The following is a 15740-nucleotide window of genomic DNA, read 5'->3' as shown; positions in this document are numbered from 1 at the left end:
TCTGGCTAAAAACGAGAATCCCTCGAATCCCTGGCCTAGGACCTTCGAGGTTAAAGGTTTATTGAGTCTCGTCGGGAGAGAGGCAGAAAGATCTCTTTGTCCTGTAAGAGCTCTGAAATTCTATCTTCAGAGAAAACAACAGATGGGGGGCTCGACACAAGGTCTTTGGTGCGCGGTAAAAGACCCCACAAGACTGATGTCCAAGAATGCTCTAGCGTTCTTTGTAAGAAGCGTCATTACAGATGCGCATAAGATCTGTCCTGACGACGCTTTTCGACTTCTAAAGGTGAAAGCTCATGAAGTAAGAGCAGTAGCAACATCTCTCTCGTTTCATAAAAATATGTCACTAAAGAACATCTTGGAAGCAACATTTTGGGGATTCAACTCAGTATTTGCATCTCACTACTTGAGAGATGTTCGTGTGACCTATGAGAATTGTTTTTCTATAGGTCCTTTCGTGTCAGCGGATACGATACTGGGTATAGGAGCTAACACCAATCCTTAATTTATACTTACAGTCTATTAGATATGTTCTAGACTTTCTGCTGACAAAGTGCAGACGTCGCACTGGCGGCCAGTCAATATTGTTCAGTAAGGAACTCTTGCGATATCATATTAGATGAGTATCATTTTTTTTTTTTTTTTAAATTATGTGTGTGCGTAATGTTTTTTTGAGTTATGGTTGTTGTGAAGAGTTTGGGGATAACTCGGAACAATTTTTAATACTAACACGGTGGTTAGGATCAGGTGGTCGGGATTGGTTGTATGCTCCTTCATAAGGTGTATTGTCATATAAGTGGATCAGCACCCATTGACAAAGTCCTTTCAGGCTCTGCCGAGTAAGCAGATAAGACCCCATCGGCAGACCCACAAGAACTCTTGGCCGTAGATCATATATCTCACTAAAGTTTCTTGAGGTGATGCAGACTCCTGGGCAGCACCCACGAAGTCTACCACCTATCAGGTAGGAACCAAGGTTTATTTATACCTACAACATATGTTGTTTACCTGTCTATTCCATAGTAGCTGTCTCTTACCCTCCACCAAAGGGTGCCAATCATCTATGTATATATCTGACAGGTAAGTTGATTGTATGAAACAGTAGTACCTCAAGATACGAAAGGCTCAACTTACGAAAAATCCAAGTTACGAAAGCAAAGACGAAAAATTTTACTGCTCTACATACGAAAAGTTTTCAAGATACGAAAGGTTTCTGAAAGTCCGAGATTCGCCCCATAACAATTTTGAAACTCGTGCCGCACGCCGCCATCTTAGTTATCGTAGACTCGCCACCATCCTCCTGCTCTCCCATTGGTTCCTGATGCTAGCCAAGCCATGAGATCCTTCTCTCTGATTGGACAGCATCCCTCCCATCATGCATCTTCTATACATACGTACTACGTGTTGGCGTGCTTTAGCTCGGCCACTTCGCACCCGAAACTTTACCGTACGCATTCGGCATTCGTTCGCTCCAACGATTTTGTTTAGTAACGTAAATTCGTTAGTGATTTCGTTGCAGTACATATTATCGTGTTGTGCGAAGACTGTATTATCACGTATTTGTGTAACTTTACGTAAATTAACGTAGTCATGGGTCCCAAGAAAGTTGAAATTCACGGAAAGAAGCGCATGCTCTCTTTGGAGACAAAGATGGAGATCATCAAGAAGTACGAAGCTGGTATGCGATTGAGTGTGATCGCAAAGGAATACGGCCGTAATCCGTCGACAATAGGCACCATCCTTAAACAGAAGGATGCCATCAAAGCAACCACACCATCGAAGGGCATCACTATTTTGTCCAGCAAGAGGAGCCATGTGCATGACGAGATGGAACGGCTGCTCCTCGTCTGGATAAAAGACAAAGAAATCGCTGGCGATACAGTAACGGAGACGGCAATCGCTCACAAGGCCAGTGCTATTTTCGGCGATTTGATTGCGCAGGCAGAAGACGACGGAGGGGAAGGGACTTCAACACAAACCCCAGAGTTCAAGGCTTCACATGGCTGGTTCGAGAAATTCCGTAAACGGACTGGCATCCATTCGGTGGTGCGTCATGGGGAGGCTGCCAGCTCGGACACGAAAGCGGCCGAAGCATTTAAGAAGACTTTCGACGAGATGACGACCAAGGAAGGCTACAGTTCTCAGCAGGTTTTCAACTGTGATGAGACTGGCCTTTTTTGGAAAAAAATGCCTCGTCGGACATACATCACGGAGGAAGAGAAGAAGCTACCCGTGCATAAGCCTATGAAAGACAGGCTTACGCTCGCACTTTGTTCGAATGCCAGTGGGGATTGCTAGGTGAAGCCCCTACTGGTGTATCACTTCGAGACTCCTCGAGCCTTCAAGGCCCACAAAGTGTTGAAGGAGAAGCTTCCAGTGATGTGGAGGGCTAATGCAAAAGCCTGGGTATCGAGGCTTTTGTTCACCGAGTGGGTAAATCTGTGTTTCGGCCCGACTGTGAAGAGTTTTTTGCAAGAGAAGCGCCTCCCCCTGAAATGTCTGCTGGTGTTGGACAATGCCCCTCCCCACCCTCCTGGCCTCGAGGAAGATATCCTAGCGGAGTATTCCTTCGTTAAGATTCTTTTTCTTCCGCCCAACACCACCCCTCTCCTCCAGCCCATGGACCAGCAAGTGATAGCGAACTTTAAGAAGCTGTACACGAAACATCTTTTCAAAAGATGTTTCGACATCACCGATACCACAAACCTCACCTTGCGTGAATTTTGGAAGGAGCATTTTGACATCGTCATATGCATCCGACTCATCGACCAAGCATGGCAGGAGGTTTCGAGGCGAACCTTGAATTCCTCGTGGAGGAAACTCTGGCCTGATGCCGTATCCGACCGAGACTTCAAGGGATTCGACGTGGGCGAAGCTGGTGCTGCTGAGTCCGAAACAGTTGACGATCCCGAAACTGTTTCGCAACCAGATCTTGACGAGATCGTTGCACTCGGCAAGTCCATGGGGCTGGTCGTCGACGAGGACGACATCAACAACCTTCTCGAGGAGCACCAAGAGGAGCTTACGACGGATGACCTGAAGGAGTTGGAGGCCATGCAACATAACTTCGTTCAAGAGAAGTTCTCCAGCAGCGGCGATGAAGAGGAGCCTATGACAACGGCAGAAATTAAGGAGGTCTTAGCCGCTTTTCATAAAGTGCAATCGTTCATAGAAAAAAAGACACCCCGAAAAGGCTCACACAGGTCGTATGCTTGCGCAGTTCGATGACGTTTGCCTGAGTCGTTTCAGGAACATTGTCAAAAGCAGGCAGAAGCAATCTTCCTTGGATAGTTATTTTTTAAAGAGGCCTTCAGCATTAGCTGGAGTAAGCAAAAAGGAAGAACCAGGTGATAAAAAACAAAGTTGAAAGCAAAAAGGAAGAACCAAGTGATGAAAAACAGAACGTTGAAAGTGGTGATGAAGTTGAAAAAACAAATTTTTCTGTAAAAAAAAAAAAAAAAAAAAAAAAAAAAAAAAAAAAAAAAAAAAAAACCTACGTAAAAGTAAAAAAAAAGTTAAAAATAAAAAAAATAGAAAAAAAAAATTTACGTAATTTTTAGATTTTTGTAAGTTAAGTGTTAAGTTTTGTTAATGTTTTTCGTAAATTTTATTTTTATAGTTTTCCTTAAATTTTTTGTGTGTTTTCGTAAAGTTAAGTGTACGTACGTACGTACGTTATCTGCCGTTTGTCCTCCTCCTCCTCTGCCGCCACTTTCAGAGATAGCCTCACTCGAAAGGTAAGCTTCGACATTTTACGTTACAGAAATAATATTTCTTGTACACTAATTATACACTTTATTTACAGGTTTGGATTTTTATTCTTAATTTAGGTATTGAATGGTCCAAATTGTTGTAGTATTTCATTGTTTATAGGTCAATTTAGCTTTATTATGAAATTTAATGGGGTGTTTTTGGAGGGCTTGGAACGGATTAGCCATTTTACATGTAAAATGTGTTCCAAGATACGAAAAACTCATTATTCGAAGGCCGCCTCGGAACGGATTAATTTCGTATCTTGAGGTACTACTGTATTGTTATGATACAATAAAGTTTCATACATACTTACCTGGCAGATATTTACGATTAATGGCCCACCCAGCCACCCCGCAGGAGACAGGTGGAAGAGAGAAAATATGATAGAAAACGGGAATGGTTCCAAGTCCTGCCGCCCAGGGCAGGCCAGTAGATTACCTGACCTACCTGTAGCGAGTTGCGCGAAATTTGAATTTCTGTATGAATTTCTGTATGAAACTTTGTATCATAACAATATCATTTTTCCCTAACCATACAAACCTGGAGTCCTTTACTTGTATGGTCCAGCCAAACACCCACCCCCTTGATTCAGGGGTCATCATCAAAGTCCTGGCTGTAATCAAAGTGACGACTCAGTGAGCTGGTGGGGAGGTGGTGCTTCCCCACCGCCGGGCAGGTAACTACCTGCCCGGTAGTTACTACCTTGGTATATAAAGGAATGTATTAGCCAGTAGTTTCAGCCGAGCTGCAATGTATCCCTAGGTAAAGGACTCCAGGTTTGTATGGTTAGGGAAAAATACATTTTACTTTCAAAAATGTCATGTGAATTTATGCATTTACAAACATTTTAGGTATGGTAAATTACTTTCTGTATTTCTTGATGGTCTTTATTTACTTTCCTTATGATAGCCTTTATATTAACTTTCCTTTAAGGGGGGGGGGGGGTTCAGTAGGCTCAAAGCACACCCCCCCTTCACAGCCAGGTTGTGGTGGGATCACTCAAAGCAGCGGAGCAAGCAAGCTCCTCATAGTTACTTTAATCATACCGGTAGACAAATAGTTCCTCCAGCCACAATTTCCCCTTTGTTACTTTTTACATGCAGGACAATTGGCTTACCGAAACACAGAACACACAAAGCAACCACATGTACTCATCTCTGACTCCAGATACTCAGGGCTAGGCTGTTTTGTCTGCTGGATATAGGCTAGTCGAAACAACAACTGCCAAGAATTTCATTACCCAGGACAGACAAACACCAAAACCATACAAATAAAAAAAACACCCCAATCACCACGCAAACAACCACCAACAGCTTGAAAACAACATGACAAATCATACGCCAACTCCAACTCAGCACAGCAAACCACCAACACTCCCCAACTGCCAACTCTCAGACACCAAAATGCACAACAAACCCCTTCACTTCCACCACCACCAGACCAACACGCACACGAACTTTACAATACTAAAATCAATCAAATCACACAACATAACTGACCCTCGATGGATAAAACCATTGCCAAACCAACTGTTTAGTTCGACCATGACTTCACAGGCTTCCTCGCTTTTTCCGACTCGTAACATACGCTCGCCACTGATATACTCGGCGATCGCCACAACAGACAGTACCCACAAGCCTACGCTGCCATCAAACCACTCCCATTCGTCCCTCAACCAATTTTGCTCTCTCTCTCTCTCTCTCTCTCTCTCTCTCTCTCTCTCTCTCTCTCTCTCTCTCTCTCTCATTAACACTCCTCTACAAGGCAACACGTACTAGGTTAGTTTTCCTTTAAGGGGATGACACCCCCCCCCCCCCCAGCCAGGTAACGTAGCCCACTGGGTTGGGTAAGGTTAGTTTGGTAACCTTTATATTCAGTTTCCTTTAATGGGTGTCCAGTGTGGCCAGGTACATAATGCATTTTGTTAGGTCAGGTTAGGGGTTTAAGGAAGGGAGGTTCCAGTGGGTGAAGCCCCTGGCCAGGTAACATGGCCCACTAGGTTAGTATGGTAACATTTATGTTAGGTTTCCTTAAGGGTTTAACCCCACCCCCCCTCAGGTAACACGGCCTACTAGGAAAGGTTAGAAACCTAATATAAAGTGATAATAATTATTCTTTAGTGGTAATAATATTCCATCTTGTATTTCCTGATAGAACAGGCTCTATCTATTTCATATATATATATATATATATATATATATATATCTATATATATATATATATATATATATATATATATATATATATATTATATATATATATATATGTGTGTGTGTGTGTGTGTGTGTGTGTGTGTAATGTATAAAAACTTTAATTGTTCCTACGCAATATACAAACCTTTGGTCCTTTACATAAGGAATTACTTTCAGTGTAGCTGGAATTATGGCTGTTAAATTCTTGAACAAGCTGGTTAGGCAGTAACTACTGTTTGGCAGGCGGGTAGGCTAGCCTGCCCGGATGTAAACACTCCACTTTGCTTTCGGCCGTCTTCCGATGAAGACGTGTGTTTGTGAGCTCTTGCTAGCTGGTCGTTGATCATTTTTCCTGGTGGGATCTTTCTGGTTTATTTTTGTTTTTAAATAAATATGTATATAAGGTGTTTGATATTAATATTAAATTCAGTTAATATACAAACCCAGTTTTTGCAATACCCTTTATAGCTGCCTTTCTACTTGTGTTGAGAGTCGTTGGCAAAGGTATGCCAACATATTTACTTTCTTTTGCCCTTTAACGTGAGTATGAGATATGTATTTAATGTGAGGATGAGACATGTATTTAACGTGAGTGACATTGGTCCTGTAAGGAGACATGTATTCATCCGAAAGTTACGCTTACGCTTGGGAATTACCAGGGGAACTTCAGAGGTTTGTTCTTGTTTTGTTTTTATGGTAATTTCTCTTCTTCATCCTTTCACTTACTATCGGACGAAGGTAGAAAAGGGGGCGTGTGGTGTTGGTGTTTGGGGGATTTCCTCTCACTTCGGAGAGCCGTGCCCTTGGATGCAAGAGGATTATTCTTATTACAGTTACCATCCGAGTTACAACCTGCGCGAGTTACGTCCACCCGTACTTACGACAGTGTCCGACAGGGGTCTATTTTTTTATATTTGGCGGCGTTTACTGTTTGGCAGCGTGGTAGTGTAGTGCGTGTGGCGCGGTATGACAGTTACGACGGCGCCGGCAGCACAGCATCCCAGACAGACTCATCCCAACCACCTCACTCACTGTCTAGACATTGTAGCAGTACTGTAGCATTGTAGCAGGAACATTTTTTTCATTACACCTTTGCCATGGCCCCTAAGAGAAAGTCTGACTCATCAGAATGCAATTCTGCCAAGAAAGCTAGGAAGGCACTGACGTTGGAGATGAAGATGGACGTAATCAAGAAATATGAAGGTGGGATGAAAGTTAATTGTATAAGCAGAAGTCTCCATCTCTCCCACTCCACGGTCTCCACCATTCTAAAGGACAAGGAAAGGATTAAGGACGCAGTGAAAGGAGCAGCCCCAATCAAGTCTACTTTTATCACCAAACAGCATGAAGGACCGATAGCAGACATGGAAAAGTTGTTATTTACGTGGCTGGAAGATAATAGACAAAGAAATGTGCAAGTGATGTTGCGAGCAGTGCAAAGCAAGGCAACAAGTTTATTTAAAATGTTAAAAGAGAAAGGAGGTGAAGAATATGCTTCGTTGGAGTTTATAGCGAGTGATGGGTGGTTTCGTCGATTCCGAGATCGGTACCAAGTGCACCATGTTCTGACGAAAGGCGAAGCTGCTAGCAGTGATGCGCCTGCTGCTAAGGCATTCGTTGAAGAATTTGATAAACTAATTGTGAAAGAAGGATATTTGCCTGAACAGATTTTTAATGTGGACGAAACTGCCTTGTTTTGGAAAAAGATGCCGAAAGGCACGTACATAAGCAAAGAATTCGCGAGTGCACCAGGGCATAAGGCAGTCAAAGAAAGATTCACGCTATTGTTCGGTGGAAACATCGCAGGACATAAATTAAAACCTTTTTTGATTGCGCTTTCAGAAAACCCACACGCACTGAAGAATGTGAACAAACATGCCCTTCCCGTTTATTACCGAAGTAACAGAAAGGCCTGGATGACGCTAGCACTGTTTGAAGATTGGTTTTTAAACTGTTTTGTTCCCGAGGCACGTCAATATTGTAGTGATAAGGGCATTCCGTTTAAGATTTTATTAGTGCTTGACAATGCGCCTGGCCACCCGATGCACTTGGATGATCTTCATCCTAACGTGTGCGCGTTGTCTTCCTTCCCCCTAATACCACCCCCCTAATCCAACCCATGGACCAGGGTGTGATTTCTACGTTCAAGGCGCACTACGTAAGAATTTCCTTTGACCAAGCCATCGAAGCTATGGATGAAAACCCTGAGCTGACTTTGCGCGATTATTGGAAATCGTACAACATTTACCATTGTATCAAGCATGTCGCTAAAGCTTGGGATTTGGTGACAGAAAAATGTATGAGTGGTATTTGGAAACACTGCTGCAAACGCTTCCTCAGAGATTTTGTTGGCTTCGATAACGAAGAGGAATTAAGCAACGTCCGAGGAAAAATTGTTAGCTTGGCAAAGCAACTTGAGTTAGGATGTGATGAAGAAGAAATTGAAGAACTGATAAGTGAAGAACCTGAGGAATTAACAAATGAAGAACTGTTAGCAATAGAAGAAGAAAGGAAAGCTGAAGAAGAAAGAAGAGAGGAAGAAAAGGAAGTTGTAGAAGAGGAGGAGCATGAAAGAAAGTTTACTGTAAAGGGATTACCGGAAGCCATACAAATGCTTAATACAATGCTGCATAAATTGGAAGGAATGGATCCGAATGTTGAACGGTTTGCCCGGATAGAGAGATCTATGCAAGAAGTAATGAGGCCATACAAAGAAATCTACGATGAAAAGAAAAAGCAGAAGATCCAAACGACACTTAGCATGTTTGTCAAACGAACACAAAAGCCCGCCTCATCCAGCATCGAAGCCACCCCCTCCCCTACATCGGCCAGCGCAGTAACCACCCCTTCCCCATCCCCTGCCTCGCCTGACTTAACAGCTGATCTTTCTTTCGACCGTGCGTATGAAGAAAGTGTTGATGACGTCGAACCAAGCACCAGTGAACATTAATTTTGAGTGTTGTTTTGCTTATTTTTTTACATGCATATGTATTTTCTATTTTGTACTACAGCTGTATGTTCTATTTTTGAACTGTAACTTTTCTATTTTCGTATTTTGATCTTCATTTGTATTTTTGTATAATAAATTCAACTGCAGTAATAAATATTTTATTTCTAAAACCATATTATATTAAGATGTATGTACGTAGTATATCAACTAAGCAACTGAAAAAAAAAGCTAAATACATTGCACCTACAGTATAATATTAAAAATATCTCTATGATAAAATGATAAAAGTGAAACTAAAAGGCATAAAAATGATAAATACATAAACAGCTTGTACGTATAGTACAACAGTAATATTATTCAACAGAAAAAGTATGATAAAAGTGAAACTAAAAGGCATAAAAATTATAAATAAACAGCTTGTATATACATATGTACAGTAATATTATTCAACAGAAAAGTATGATAAAATTATAAAAGTGAAACTAAAAGGCATAAAAATGATAAATAAACAGCTTGTATATACACAATAATATTATTCAACAGAAAAAGTTACTTAAAAATGCAACACATTCATATCATATGTCCTCGAGTACAGTATAATCTTCCACTTTAACCGAGTACTTATAATCCACGTGTCGGCCATTTTGGCTGGTATTTTCGACTAATGACCATTCTGACATACGTCCTGTTGGTCGGAACGGATCTAGGTCGTAACTCGGATGGTAACTGTACTTTAATAATTTAATAATTTTTTCTTTATTTTACAGACTTAACAGTGGTGATTGTGTTCACAGCAGTATTGGTTATTCTAACCTTGGAATTGTACCTGTAACTCATTGCATGTTGTGATACTGATCCTTGAGTGTTTGTATTGATCCCATGCTGGTAATCATATTCATTTACCACTACTACCCTGGAGTTACGTCACTGGATGAAGCTTTGGGCTGCCCTGTTATGTTCATCTATTCCTGATGGTAGAAGTCTAGCAGAATTTGGTGGAATCGAAGAGGAAGAGAGCTCTTCAAGTGTTGTCATCCTCCTCTTCGAGATCATCATATTTTCATGTCTCCACCCCTTCGACTCCTAAGGCTTTGCTGTAGAAGAGAAGGTGGTGTCCCTCCCTAAGAAGTCTCATCACGGGACTTCTAAGGGTCTGTCTCGCTCCGGTGAGACAGGTTGGTCTTCCGTTGATCCTCCCGTTTCTCCGGGAACGGGGCCCGTCTCTCCTTCCTCAGGGAAGAAGAAGACGGGGACCATGGAGGTACCAGCCACCGCTGGCATCTCCTCTCCCGGCTCCAGAGGTTCCACCTCCAGACTGGGAACTGTCTTGGCCGCTCGCTTGCAAGCGTCACTGAGTGTACGGCACCTGCGGGTGACCGTGCAGCTAAGGTCCAGACTGCTGAGTACTCTCACCATTAGGACCCAGTGGAGTGGAAGGATGGTAAAAGTTGCTCAGGTGACTCGCCAGACCAGCGATCGCTCGCGCAGTGATCATCCGGTACTCAGGGTTGACATGACGTTCCCGCGGGACCGTCCACCCAGAGACCGGTGGAGGCTACCCATCCAGCCCTCTTGAGAGGTTTTGGCCTCGACCAGGACTTGGACGAGTCGGAGAATGGTATTGGCTGTCTCCTCTCAGGTGCACGCTCAGCCCCACCCAGACGACGGTCATGTCAGCATGACCAACCAGTCTCGTTGGTGGCAGACGCTTCGCCTAGGCGAGTTTCGTAACCTTCATTGAGGAAGCGTTCTCTCCACTGCTCCTCCTTCCCAGGTCGCGCTGGGGCCTGCTGCTTCGGCAGCCGCCACAGCCCCTTCCTAGATGGGAGAGCCTTCTGCCATCCTGAGGAAGTTGGCAAAGAAGATGAGGAAGGTGTCGTCATCATCTTCATTGTTGTCTTTTGCTGCCTCTTCCCCTTTGACTTCCAAGGCCCCCCAACCAAGGAAGAAAAAGGTGCCCCCCTCCAAGAAGTCTCGCACAGGGACTTCTAAGGGTCTGTCTTGCTCCGGTGAGACAGGTGGGTCTTCCGCTGGTCAGGCCCGTCTCTTCTTCCTCAGGGAAGAAGACGGGGACCATGGAGGTACCAGCCACCGCTGGTACCTCCTCTCCCGGTTCCAGAGGTTCCATCTCTGGATCGGGAACTGTCTTGGCTACTCGCTCGCGAGCGTCACTGTGTGTTCGGCCTGCAGCCAAGGTCCAGACTACTAAGTACGCTCACTGTCAGGACCCAGGCACGGAGCAGAAGTATGGTAAGAGTCGCTCAGGTGACTCGCCAGACCAGCGATCGCTTGCAGGGTTGACGTGAAGTTCCTATCAGACTTCACGTGGTGAGGCTGGGAAGAGGTCCCCCCTGGTCACCAGGTCCAGCCTCGCCTGGACCTGGCAGGGACCTGGTACTGTGATGCATCGAGAGGACGATATCGGCTCTTTCCTGTCAGATGCATGTTCTGCCCCACCCAGACGACGGTCACCATGGTGGCAGATGTTTTGCCTACAGTACGAGTTTTGCAACCCTCCTTGGGAAAACTTTTTCTCCAGACGGTAATGTTTTCCTACACTCTTGGAGTGGCCATCCCTGCAGGTTGATGGCTGCCCATGACTCGCTTCTCCGGCTGCTAGTTCCGCTGGCAAGGCGAGTGAGAGCATCCAGTCTTCCTCCCCCATTCTCTCTCTTCCTTTGGCTATGCTGGGAGGGGCGATGTGAATGGAAGGGATCCTGCAGAGCATTCTCTGTAGTATTCTGTGCTGGGGACTGCATTCCTGGAGGGACCTTTGGGTCCTACCGGACGTAAGTCCCCGTCATTGAGGAAAGATCTTGCTCATTCCTCTCGATTCCTATGGGAATCCTGATAATTGTTACTACAATAATCGGGAATCTTGCCGAATGCTCAAATTCCTTGGAATTTCTGGCGGCTCAGGAGTGTTCTGGTTTTCCTGTAATTTCCAAATACTGCCGAGACAGACATTTCTGGTTGTTATTATGGACTCGGGAGTCTCGCTAAGCCATTAATTCCTGGAATTTCTAGTGTACGAAGGAAGTACTGCTGCTGAAGGAAGAATATCTCGGGAGGGGCTCAGCCTGGATGGACCTGACGGTCCGTCGCCTCAGTAAGCGGTCAGACCCGGGATAGAGAAGAACAGGCAATAACAGTCAATCCTCCTCTCTTTTCTTCCCTTTACTTCTTGGTTATACAAGAATGAAACAAGGAAATAAGAGGAATTTGAACCCAAGAACCTGTTTTTGGTTCAATCCTAGGATCTTACCAAACATACGTCAATCCGTTCAGGATGGATAGCACCGAGAGTTTGAATGCCTCTCCAGTGCTACTGTTTTGGGAACAACCATTTTGGCTTGAACTAGGTGTCTTTAGTATCCTGTTATCACCGTAGAAGTCTCCCTTAGGGAAAACTTCACCTTCGCTCTCTTCATTAGAGAATGAAGGCAGTACAGGAACCTACAAATATACTGCGTATATTTCTCTCACGACATGCTTCTGTTATCAGATGAATTGTCCAAGGAGTAGGCACATAACTGTAGTTAACTCTACAGGTATGTGACCGAGACGAATAGTATCTACTAGCAACTACTCGGGACTCCCTTGCAAGCCTCCCAGGAGTTACTGGTGAATAGTATCTTTTCTTAATTGAACTGCAACTACTCGGGACTGCCTTGCAAGCCTCCCAAGAGTTACCGGTATCGGTTTGAGATACTAGTGGTATTGTTTACAGCACCACCACAATGTTTGCATTCAACGAATAGGACGGGTTTCTTCCCTCCCATTTCTGTTAAAATGCAAATGCTCGAGCATATTTTCTTGCGCTCTATGGTTCTAGCCGAACGCATTCCTTCATGGAATGGATTGCCTGGCAACTCAGGATGACAAGTGAGCGAGAGCTAGCGGTGTACGGGCTGCCTACCAGCCCTGCCTGCCGCAGCCAGTACAGCTGGCTCTCCGAGATAGTTCAGTTGGGTATTGTCTCTCCTCTTCTGCGACGATTGGCTACCGAATCGAATCTCTGCCCGGCAATCACAGACTTAGGTCTCTGGTTGGCTGGAATTCTTGCATACGTGTATGACCATCTCTCCTGCATCGCCTTTTGCAGTTGCGAGAATTTTCAGACAGAGATATCTCACTAGACTCGTTATCATCTTTCTGTTTGCCTCACGGTAACATAAGTCTGTAGCTCAGTCAGTCTTCCGGTTCATTGCACCTGCTGCTGCAATGATGCAAAATGATTTCTTTAGACAATCTGAGTTTGTCTTCCAAGTACATCTCGTAATTCGTAGGTGTGCAATTATTCTTTGTTCACCCCGAATTGTAGATGAATATTAGAAGACTTCGCCTGTTCCCCGCCCTGCCATCTCTACTTCCAAAGTAATAGAAATGTCCTCCCTGATCCAGCCCATGAGAAGTGGTTCTTCAGGCAGTACAATCCCTGTGTTTTCATTACTGAAAGGCGCTCCGCTTTCATTGTAAACTCCGACTTCTCACCGAACAGCAATGAAATGACAGTTTAGCATTTTCAATCCTCTGTAAACAACAGGGATTAAAGCCGTCTTCACTGGTTGGTGTCATCGACAGGGCTTTTTCTATGTTCAGAATCTTGAGAGTTAACTTCTCTCGATTCAGCTGTGAAGATGTAGGTCCGCATTCACCTTAGTCATTCATTGGCATATTATATTGTTTCTCCTTAGTTGAGATTCAACTACTATGAGAACTTCTGCCTTGCCATCAGGGACCTCGGTCTCTAGAAGGCAGTTGACTATTGTCTGATGGGCGCATGCCTTAAGAGAATCATCATCTCGTCTCCCAACATCGGTGGCGAACAAGATAGATGATTGTATGGTTTCTCGGCATAACCGTTCAAAAGGCGAGTGTCATGTGACTACATCTCGGATGCATGACGGCTTGCTTCACACTGAAGAGTCCGAGATCGTCATCAGCTACGCTGTGGACTTTGTATTGGTTGATCCAGATCGGTCATTACTTTGTCCTATTGGCGTGTTGCTGTACCCATAAGGATCAACAACCACCATGGAGTGTTGGTGTCTTTATCCACTGCGGAATATTACAAGACCGTGAGAGACGTCTCTGCAGTTGGATAGTCCAGTGGATGGGTACTTTGTCATCACTCCGAAGAATATGTCAGACAGGAAGATAGATAAGGTCTCATTGTGACCATATTTATCTTTCCCTACAAGCCTGCCCACAGGTCCTTGAAACCTCATTTCCTAGGACCGGTGGTGGATGCTTGCAGGTTGTGTTTGCTTTCCCAGCTCCTTCAAGAGGACAAGTTGCATCTCGCCTATGGTGTGCAGTTCTAGAGGTAAGAAGGATGTGAGAGTGACTGGTCTCTTCATCTTCCCCACCTCGTCCTTCTACTCCTCTTCCTTTGGGTTGAGGATAGGATCGAACTTACACTGGCTGGTCAGGTGATTGATGTGGTAAGCTTACACAGAGCATCCTTTTTATGTTTCTTATCAGAATCACAGAAGCAATCCCGCTACTTCCTCTAGCAAGGGGAGGAAGGAGACTGGCGATAATGCAAACCCTTCCCAGAACTTTGCATTAATGCCTCCAACTCTAAATATTCTTCACAGCCCATTTTCGGATGAGTTACGATTCCTTACTCATTTTGTAAAGGCCCAGAAGTCTGACTCTTGATCATGCAGCTCCTATACTGCGATGAAGTTGTCAGAGGCAGGGCACTTCTCCTCACTCTTATGACCAAGAGGAGTAGCCTAGGTGTGTAGAACTCCAGTCAAATCACCATTTTTGGAAGTAAATTGTATTTTTCCTAACCATACAAACCTGAGGTCCTTTACATACATACATGCCCACCTCGTGCCACCCCTCAATCTGAACCTGGGCTGAAAGGCTAAGTGGAGTGTTTACATCTGGGCAGGCTAGCCTACCCGCCTGCCAAATGGAAGTTACTGCCTAACCACGTTGTTCAAGAATTTAACGGCCATAATTCCAGCTATGCCAAAAGTAATTCCTTATGTAAAGGACCTCAGGTTTGTAAAATTAGGAAAAATACAATTTACTCCCAAAATTTGTGATATTAGTGCCTGTCCCATAACATTTATCTGCACTGGTATTTCCTTTAAAATACAATTTATTTAACCCAGAAAATCTCATGTCAATTACAAGACTGTTCATGTATTTACTCTGTTGCATTTATTTATTTATTTTACACCGTCAGATTTCACACGTGTGAAATCATCCCCACTCGATGATATGATTCACCCCCACCCCACCAAACCTCACCATTCTTCTGGCCAATCATAGGCCTCTTATCACCCATGCAGTGCACAACCTAATTGCATTTTCATATCAATTAACAACAAGTACTTGAATTCATAACACCGGTTGCTCTGCATTCTTAAAGTAGTTGTAGTTTCAGTGTTAATTGTGATAACTCTTCTGTTAACGATATTTCCGTTTGTGAAATTTCAAATGATTTGCATTATATGCCGTCATTACAGATTGTCCATTGAGAACATCGGTGTTTGTATCCCCCTTACTTGCCAACAAAAAGAAAACTCGTACGTTCACTGTTTGAGGTAAGTGCATTTATGATTTACAGTTGTTGTTCAAACCATATTCTTGGGTAGGATGGTATTTTATTTATTACAGGTTCTCCTCCTTTAACGACGGGGTTCCGTTCCAGCGACCGCGTCGGTAAATGCATTGTTCTCTTTATTTCAACTCATAGCATTAATTTTCAGTCACGCATTGCTCTCTTTTTTCACTCATAGCATTAATTTTCAGTCACATTGTACACAGAACTAGTTTCCAACTCACACTACTACTTGGCAAAGTTCTGACAATGCTTTTTA

General features: G+C 43.9%; 1 long non-coding RNA gene across 1 annotated transcript in view; it reads left to right on the top strand.

Annotated features, from left to right (window-relative positions):
* Positions 1 to 15740, top strand: part of LOC135212307 (uncharacterized) — a 91108-nt gene that overhangs the window by 26435 nt on the left and 48933 nt on the right. Inside the window, exon 2 of the long non-coding RNA XR_010313856.1 lies at positions 15387 to 15464. This is a non-coding gene — a long non-coding RNA (uncharacterized LOC135212307). The remainder of the gene's footprint in view (positions 1 to 15386; positions 15465 to 15740) is intronic.

Source organism: Macrobrachium nipponense, chromosome 40 (assembly GCF_015104395.2).
Source record: "Macrobrachium nipponense isolate FS-2020 chromosome 40, ASM1510439v2, whole genome shotgun sequence".
Classification (NCBI taxonomy): domain Eukaryota; kingdom Metazoa; phylum Arthropoda; class Malacostraca; order Decapoda; family Palaemonidae; genus Macrobrachium; species Macrobrachium nipponense.
The sequence above is the reverse complement of the archived record's forward strand: the minus strand, read 5'-3'. Positions and strand labels throughout refer to the sequence as shown.